Source organism: Berghia stephanieae, chromosome 13 (genome assembly GCF_034508935.2).
Source record: "Berghia stephanieae isolate SIO BIC M18660-M18661 chromosome 13, UCSD_Bste_1.3, whole genome shotgun sequence".
Taxonomy (NCBI): domain Eukaryota; kingdom Metazoa; phylum Mollusca; class Gastropoda; order Nudibranchia; family Aeolidiidae; genus Berghia; species Berghia stephanieae.
The window spans coordinates 33,156,224-33,165,537 of record NC_088372.1 but is presented as its reverse complement, the minus strand read 5'-3'; positions in this window follow the sequence as shown (position 1 = coordinate 33,165,537).

Here is a 9,314-nt window from a genome sequence, read left to right as displayed (position 1 = left end):
TTGGCACATTCTCTTCTCCTATCTTTATTGGTGGTTCTGATCTCTGTTGTCCGATGCACACATATTATATCTTCGATCTGCTTACCCTTAATCCCCTCACTTTCCAACACCCGCCACCAACCCTCCAGTTCCTTTTCCGCCTCAGCTTTTGTATCGTTCAAAAGCACTACATCATCAGCATACATAATGTTCCATGGTGCCTCTCGCCGAGTGGGGTCTGTGAGGACATCCATTACTATTGCAAACAGCAGTGGGCTGAGAGCAGATCCCTGGTGTAATCCAACGCTTACATTAACCCTCTCCTTACCACCCACGGGAAAATCGTCACATTCGTTACGATGCAGCCAACAATTTTCTTATTCTGATTTCATATTGTTATAGTTATAGCCATAAAAACTCGACACTGTGCCGCAGAGCTCATTTTTCTGAACAAAATATAGCATATACTCGTTACTATTCTGTTTGAAAAATCAATTTTTGAGTGTTGGGTGTGTATGACGTTCCGGGTAAAATTCTAAAAATAGCTGGTAAGGAGAGAGTTAAATGGATCAGTTGGGCCAACAGCTTTCCTTACCACTATTTTGTTTCCTTTGTACATATCTTGGATGACTTTGATATATTTCTCTGTTTCAAGGATGTATACTCTATCAGTATTAATACAAAAAGACACCAAAAAGGCGACTAAAACTGTTTTTATAAAAAATCAATATTATGTTCCCGCACGATCGTCCAGTTGGCGGGTTTCCCTCGCCGTACCAATCTCCACGTTTTCCCCTCGGGCCAGGTACTCATTTTACACCTGAGTACGGCCAGAGAATGTGAATAAAAAGCCTTTTCCAAGGATTCAACTCTGCGCCGAGCGAGGTTCGAAACCGGGACATTCCCATCAGAAAGCGAGTGTCATACCACCAGATCAAGTAGCCGCACATATTATTATCATCATCATCATCATCATCATCATCATCATCATCATCATCATCATCATCATCATCATCATCATCATCATCATCATCATCGTTATTATTATTATTATTATTATTATTATTATTATTATTATTATTATTATTATTATTATTATTATGCCTGTAAGGCTATATTTCATTTTTATTTTCGACGGAAACAACGCTGTTAACGACCAGGTACTCATCTTACACTTGAGTACGATGAGACAATGCGATTTTTTTAAAAACCCTTTTCCATGGACTCAACTATGCGGCGCTCAGAGAGGAACTCGACCCCGCAAAGAAAAGACTCTGGAGACGAGTGCCTTACCACAAGACCATATTATAGCCCCACTTTAACAACGCCTGCTTAAAAAAAAACAAAACAAAACACACACAAAAAAAACCCCAAAAAACAAGCAAAACAAAACAAAACACGCAGTGATAATATTGAATGATAATTAACCCATTCGTTTGCTCAGCAATAAAAATAAACACCTCCTCTCTCTCGAATCGGAAACGCCTTGGCAGAACCCTTAGTTAATTTCAATATTTGTACAAACACGCGAGAGACAATAAAGATCGCAGGAAATGGGTTTTCAGCTGAACAGAGTTATCAATAGAACTGTGTAACTGCGCAGACTAAAAATTATTATCTCATTTATCTAAAATTCGAAGAGGTGTGAGGTGGTGATAAGATTTCTTACCGTGTGGCTAAAAATATAATTTCTTAGCGTTGTGTATTCTATTTGAAAATAGACACGGAATCAACGTCAATACCGACTTATACTTATTTGCAGGTCTGATAACCCAAATTGTCATGGACTCATTGTTGTAATGAAAAGATGTATTATCAAGCCAGTGCAAAATATTGTCCATTACAACAATGATAAATCAAGCCCATAATTGCGTTAGGTTATCAGACCTTCAAATATGTGCACATCAGTTAATACAAAACGATTTCATTGCAGGCTTTGTTTTATTGCCACATAATGAATTCATTATTATAAATTAAGTCAAACTTGTATTATGCTTTTATGGTTTATTGTGAATAATAGATGTATATATTGAAGTTCTCTATAAATAAAAAAAAAACCAAAAAAAAAACAAAACACACACACACACAAAACAACAAGTATTTAAAATATTAGCCAGAAAACTTGTCCTTTAAATATCGATGGATTAAAATGATTCTAATCTTGGGGAAAACTCTCAAATCTGGAAATTGCAAAGTCCCAGGTTTGAGATTTTTTGCCAAGATGAGGCTAATTTAATCGATTAATATTTGAAGGACGATTTTTCTGGCCATCTTTTTAAAAATTCGTCTTTTATCCATAACGCGACAATGAACTGGTTATCTTTAAAACATTGTTTATTCCCTAAGCGACTTCCATATCATCTGTATTCGTTACTTAGTTTGAAGCTTCCATTTAATGTTACCATTGGCATCTATTCTTAATTTGACTAACACAGTGACCCAATATGTTAAAAGTGAATATATGTATTATACATACATAGTTATATCGGAGACAGCGATATAGATAGATAGAATTTGACGTCACTCCGGCCTTTGTTATTGTTTTTTTGCCATCTGCGTTTATGAGTAATTCTCACTAAACTGTATTAACCAGACTATAAACGTTTAAGCTTACGCATAGATTTGTGTGTGGGTCCGTTATATTTCTGGATGGCATTGTTGTGAGTTTCTTAGCCAAGCCCACACTACCTATGGAGACGCGAAATTTCTGAAGTGGCAATAAGGTTTTAATAGCAGACGATGCGTGTCTATGTCAGGCCGTGTCAAGTCGGTAAACATCCTCTCGCCCATAATAATATTAATAATAATAATACTTTATTGCATCCCAAAAAGGAAATTTTTTGTACAGACCTGTTATAATTTACACAATAAGATAAAAATACAATCGAAATAGGATGTATATATAAAAAAGGAACAGCTCCATAACCATAGCTGCGCTTTATAATATGAATAATTTCAACACTGTAAAATAGTTTAAACTCACTATAAATTGAAAATTGAAAAGATTGCAAAACAAATAAATTAATAAATTAATATTTACATTTTTTTGAAAGTAAAAATGCGAAATAATTATATGAAATGATTATTGCTTGTTGTTATAAAGCCTAATACTGGACAGCAGAAAAGATTTTCGATGTCTCTCTGTTTTCGTTGAAATAGAGAAAGGGCGACCACTTCTTTCTGACATAATAACTGATGGTCTTAGTGGATGATATTGGTCATTTAATATTTTAGTTATTTTATTTATACAAAATTTCTCGTATAAAAGATCTACATCGTCAACATCATTTATATAGCGTTTAATGGATTTTTTTTAATATTTGAATTTATTTTGTTCCTTTCTACTGCTAAGCAATTGCCTCCCCAAGCTGTTATACAAAATGACAAAACACTTTCGATTACTGCTCTATAAAATAATGCGCAGAGGGTTTTATCTATTCTAAACTGAGAGAGTTTTGATAAAAAATATGTACGTCTGCACATCTTATGCCTAATTATTTTCGAGTGTTCATCCCACTTGAGCCTGTCATCAATTGTTACACCAAGGTATTTGTAGTGAGGAACTCGCTGGACGAATTGGTCCTTTAATTTTAACGGTTCTATCGGTTCCTTCACTCTCCTAAAGTCAATCACTAGCTCCTTTGTCTTGCTTATGTTAAGCTCTAGGTGGTGGGCATCACACCAAGACACAAATCTATCAATTTCTTGCCTATAAGCCACTTCGTTGCCATTTGTTATGAGGCCTTGAAGAGCGGTGTCATCTGCAAACTTTATTAAAGGGACACTCAGGTTTTGACTTCTACAGTCATTCGTGTATATTGTGAATAATACAGAGGACAATACACAACCTTGAGGAGCACCAGTATTTGTAGTTATACAGGAAGATTTGTTTTGTCCCAATTGAACATATTGTGCTCTATCTGTAAGAAATTCGAGCACCCAAGCAATTATATACTTGTTTAAATTCAGACTAGTCAATTTTTGAACAACCAACTGAGGTTGCATTGTATTGAACGCTGAAGAAAAATCTGCAAAAAGCAATCTGCAATAGCTCTTAGCGTGATCCAGATGCCTGTAGATGTTGTTTGTAAACAGCAAAATGGCATCCTCTACGCCACGTCCTGGTTTGTAAGCGAATTGATGACTATCACTCAATGGCATAAACTGGTTCCTAATTTTAACAAGAACAAGTTTTTCTAAAGATTTCATGACTATTGAAGTCAGTGCAACAGGTCTGAGATCGTTCATAGATTCAAGTTTTTCTTTTTTGGAACAGCAATAATTTTTGAAGTTTTCCAAATTTCAGGGATCGAAACGCATTGGAGGGACCAGTTAAAAATATGTGTATAAATGGGGGAAAGCTGATGGGCACGTTCTTTTAATAATTTTCCTTTCAATCCATCCGGCCCAGCAGCCTTCCTCTCGTTTAGTTTCGAAAATACGAATCTCGTTTCTTCTTCACTGATCTCAATAGTCATTTCATCTTCCAAAGTCCTGTCTAATTTATGTTTTTCATTTTCAATATCAAATTTGTTTGCTGTGTCGAAACGTGAATAAAATTTATTTAGAGTGTCAATTTCGATATCTTCTGATATAATCGTGGGCTTTGGATTATAGTTAACAGCAGTTTTAAGCCCCCGCCACGTGTCCCGTATATCCCCAGAAGAAAAGCATTTTTCAATTTTATTTTTGTACCTGTCTCTACAACTAGATATTACTCTCTTTATCTCTTTTTGTTTTGTTTTCAGATCTTTTTTGTTTCCACTAGTAAAGAGAGTTTTCTTTTGGTTCAATAAAAGTTTTAGATCTTTTGTTATCCAAGGCTTGTTGTTAGGATAATATTTTATTTCTTTTTTACAAGACACTAGCTGTTCACAAAATTTTAAATACTCACTCACACAGTCATTCAGCTCATCCAAACTATCACATGATTCGATAAAAACATTCCAGTCAGTGCATTCAAAACAACCACGCAACTCCTCACTCACACACACTTTCGTTCAAGACCTGAACACACTTCACTACTACGTTTGATGACAGGCGATATATAGGTAATAATAATAACATATTGTGGTCCGATGAACCGAGTGGAGCTCTTGGAAAACATTTATTGGACTTGTCAACATTACAGAAGAATAGGTCGAGGGTCGATTTGTCACGAGTAAAGCACTGAACAAATTGTGAAAGTCCAGGAATTATTATATTATTGCAATGATTAAAATCGCCAGTCACAAGAAAAACACAGTCAGGCGATTTGCTTTTTTCATTTTCCACATGACTTATTAGAGTTTCCATGGCAACATTTGCATCAGCACTGGGGGGAATGTAAACTGTCGTGATGTTGACTTTAGAAAATTCTCTAGGTAAGTAATATGGCCGTGCACCCACTGTCAAAAGTTCAATGTTGTTGTTGGAAATTGACGAGATATTATTTATATTGTTGGGGTGACACCAATTATTGTTACGCACACACCACCGCCCCGTTTTTTGTTTGAACTGTCTCTATCGGTCCGGTGTAGAGAACAGTTGTCGATTTCGACGACAGATGATGGTGTGTTGGGTGTCAACCAGGACTCTGTTATACATATAATAGAGGCTTGTCTATAATCGCAGCAATGACGACACAGTGAGCACAGTTCATCTATTTTATTTTTCACTGAGCGCACATTTCCAGTCACAACGCAAGGCAAGGAAGGGCGATTGTGTCGACGTTGGAATTTTTAGCTGTAATATGTAATACCATTGAAATTGGACACGGGTTTTTGCAGCTTTCTATAGATAGTTCGAAGATGACGTCACTCAGGTCTTTGTTATTGCTTTTTGCCATCCGCGCTTATGAGTTATGCTCACTGAACTGTTTTAACCCGACTATAACCATTCATGGATACACACAGTTTTATGTGTTGGTCGGTTATACTTCCGGATGGCAATGTTATGAGCTTCTTAGCCAAGCGCAAACTATCTATATTCAGTTGGTTGATTTCTTCTCACTAAATTCTCTCAGACTATAAACGTTCTTGGTACTTGTACGATTGGCATAGCGAACAGAAATGCTGTGTATTTTATTTAAACACATACCATCAATACACAAATGTTATGTTTACCGACTTGACATTGGACACCCACATACAGAAGGAAGCCCATCCGTTTCATGTCTCCGTATATTTTCATTTTAGTCTAGGGTTATATGGTTATAATAACGAGAAATGAAGTGAGTAGGAAAGTGCCGAAGACAACATAGAAAAAAAACTTCGTCGCCATTTAGATAGATTTTGACTATGATGTACGATCGTTTTCTTTGACAACGACAGCGTTGTAACAATTACATTCAAAAACATGACTGGAAACTCTCTTTCTATACTCATTGTAATCAACATTACAAGTTTCAGCTTTCATCGTGTGATCTCTAATGTAAATGATAATACCAAATCATTGTCCTCCTCCACATCATCATCATCGTTGTCGCCGTCGTCGTCGTCGTCGTGGTCTTCGTCGTTATCACCATTATCTTCAGCAACATTATTGCCTCGCAGCATTGCTTTTATGTCGGATTCGAAAACTTACCAAAGGAGAAGTAAATCTATAGACTACAGCAATGCAAAAACATTCAAAAATGACCTCAATGAGAAAAGCAACAGCGATACTAAAGTCATTGGTACCAATGCCATCGTCGCAGAAGCAGATATATCATCAGCCACTGCAAAAAGTATCGGCACCAACAAAATCGACTCAGACACCGCGTTCCTCAACACCGGAAGTCATCAACAAACACCCCAAAACCTTCCTCTGCAAGTAACAATCGTCACTCTCGAAGCAGAAAATGGCTCGAAGGCAATCAAGACTTTGCCCTATGTCCAACCTGTCATGGAAATGGCCATCGAAAACGTCAGCGAGCTCTACCGCGGAAGAATCGATTTCAGTCTAGTAGCAGAGGTTGGAGGATGTACTAAGGAGGTCGGAGTTCCAGCAGCAAGGGTCAGCTGTAAACATAATATTTCTGTCTTTATTGGGACAGGTAAGAGAAAAGAGAGATTGATTACGTAAATACATTTGTGGCTTACCTCTAAAACTGGTATTGTGTCCGGTTGAACCAAAAGCTGAATAGTTGATTAAATTTCATATATATATATATATATATATATATATATATATATATATATATATATAATATATATATATATATCAAGGACAACTATACTGAAAGGACAATCATATGGAATCTTCAGGCAACGCTAGTGGGGGCCAACAAAAAATATAGAAAATTTACACCAAAATAACAGCAGGGGCATTATTATATGGCAAGGTCTACCTTTTTAGAGAGTGATTGTGAATTCTGGGTCCAAAAAAATATTTAATGATTATTATCATCAGCAGTGAACAGGAGTAGCCAAGAAACGGAAAGGATGAGTAGTTAGATATTCTAAAAACTGACCTAATAGTGATTGATTCAGGATGATTTCTTTAGAAGCTTGATTAATGAATGCACATGTAAAATGATGATGAAGATGAAGGTGAACAATTAGATGAAGGGGAAAGGAGATGTAAAATATCAACAAAGGGAGGTAATCTGCGGAGGATGATCCCAAGAAAAAGATGAATACCAAAATATCTACTAAGGGATACAATAGTCGGATTTTTAATAAGGGGCGCACCTTTGTCTTCTTTTTCTCAGCTGTTCACAATGTACAGCTGCAAAAATTTGTATGAACCTCTGGATAATTTTGTCCTAGTAAAATATATTTTTTCACGAATTTTAAAACAATAGGAAAGAATTTCGTTATTACAGCTATATTAAAATCGATAACTAGTAAGTATTGGAATCTAAATATGATTATAGTGTCAAAAATATGATTTTCCGCTTATCAATTTTGAAAGAATTTGTTAAAATGGAATGTTTGGTTAATTGAAACTTATATGATGTTCGTACAGAATCCGAATATGAAGGAATGACAGACATGTTTACATTATATAACAATCAATATACGTTATTGATGAATACAAATGAAAGTGAACATTACGCGCTTCCAACATTATTTTGATTTCAAATTTTTGAGAAATAGCTTGTTCTTTATGCCAAAGAGGATTACATAAATTTAATGGAGACCAGTAGAAATTCATCAATTTATGATACAATGTTTCCACAAATATGTGCTTGTGTTCAACAACAATAACATGCAAAACTGAGGGTTTATTGTGAAATAGCAATTCCATAGCTGTCCTCTTTAATTAATGACTTATCGATAGATAAAAGTGGACTTCTTTTCTCAGCCTTACGAGAGAGGAACCGATAGAGATTCCGTATCATATCGTATTGTTTAAGAGCTTATAGGTTTAAAAGAAAACTTAAAATGCTGTGTGAAACGTTCATGCATAGATACAATTTTTCAAAGTTAAATATAAACATTCATTGTTAATTTGACAATTTTGAGTATTTAATCACTAGTTCAAATGAGTTAAAGCTAGAGATTCATATTAGTCTTCGGTAATTGTGACGTGATGTAAATAAAAAGCAATAAATTACAAAGTCAAAATGGGATGCAAACTACCTTAGTTGTTACTTTATAACATTTATGTGTGTTGCTTTTATTCGGAAAATAGTATGATATGAACTCAAAACCATTAGCCGGAACTACCGTGTCACAAGATTATTTTGAAAAACGATGAATTCAGCTCTTACTTTGTGGTGCGAAAATGTTTACATTTTTAGCAGAGTAAAATCTCTAATTTTATGACAGGGGTTTTAAAGTAGATTTTTATAGGTCGTGAAGAAGAAATCTTTTTTGTGATATGGCATCACAATACGGGCCAAAATGTATATTCAGTTTATAGAAATTGATTCGGAGGTTGACACAAAGTTTTACAACTTTTGATAGAAGGACATCTGAGAAAAACTAGAAAAACATGCGCCATTCAAAAAAAATCTGACTACTATACCTTAGAGTAGCATCAGAATCAGATCCATAGTTCCCTTCCATGTAGTCAAGAGTTAATTAATAGAGTTACTTCTCAGATCATTGAGACAAAACTATACATTCAGACTACTAGTACAATCCTTTCAGTCAATAGATCCATAATTCCCTCCCATAGTCACAGAGATAATTAGAGTGATTGAGTTGGGTGAGTGTAACTGTTGTAACAGTAACATCTCAGATCATTTTGATCAATGAGGCAAAACTATATTCAGCGTACTAGTCTCATATGATTGACAGTCATATCAGCAACACCAGATCCATGTAATCGGCATAACTATATATTCAGAGTCCAAGTTCCATCATATATATATATATATATATATATATATATATATATATATATATATATATATATATATATAT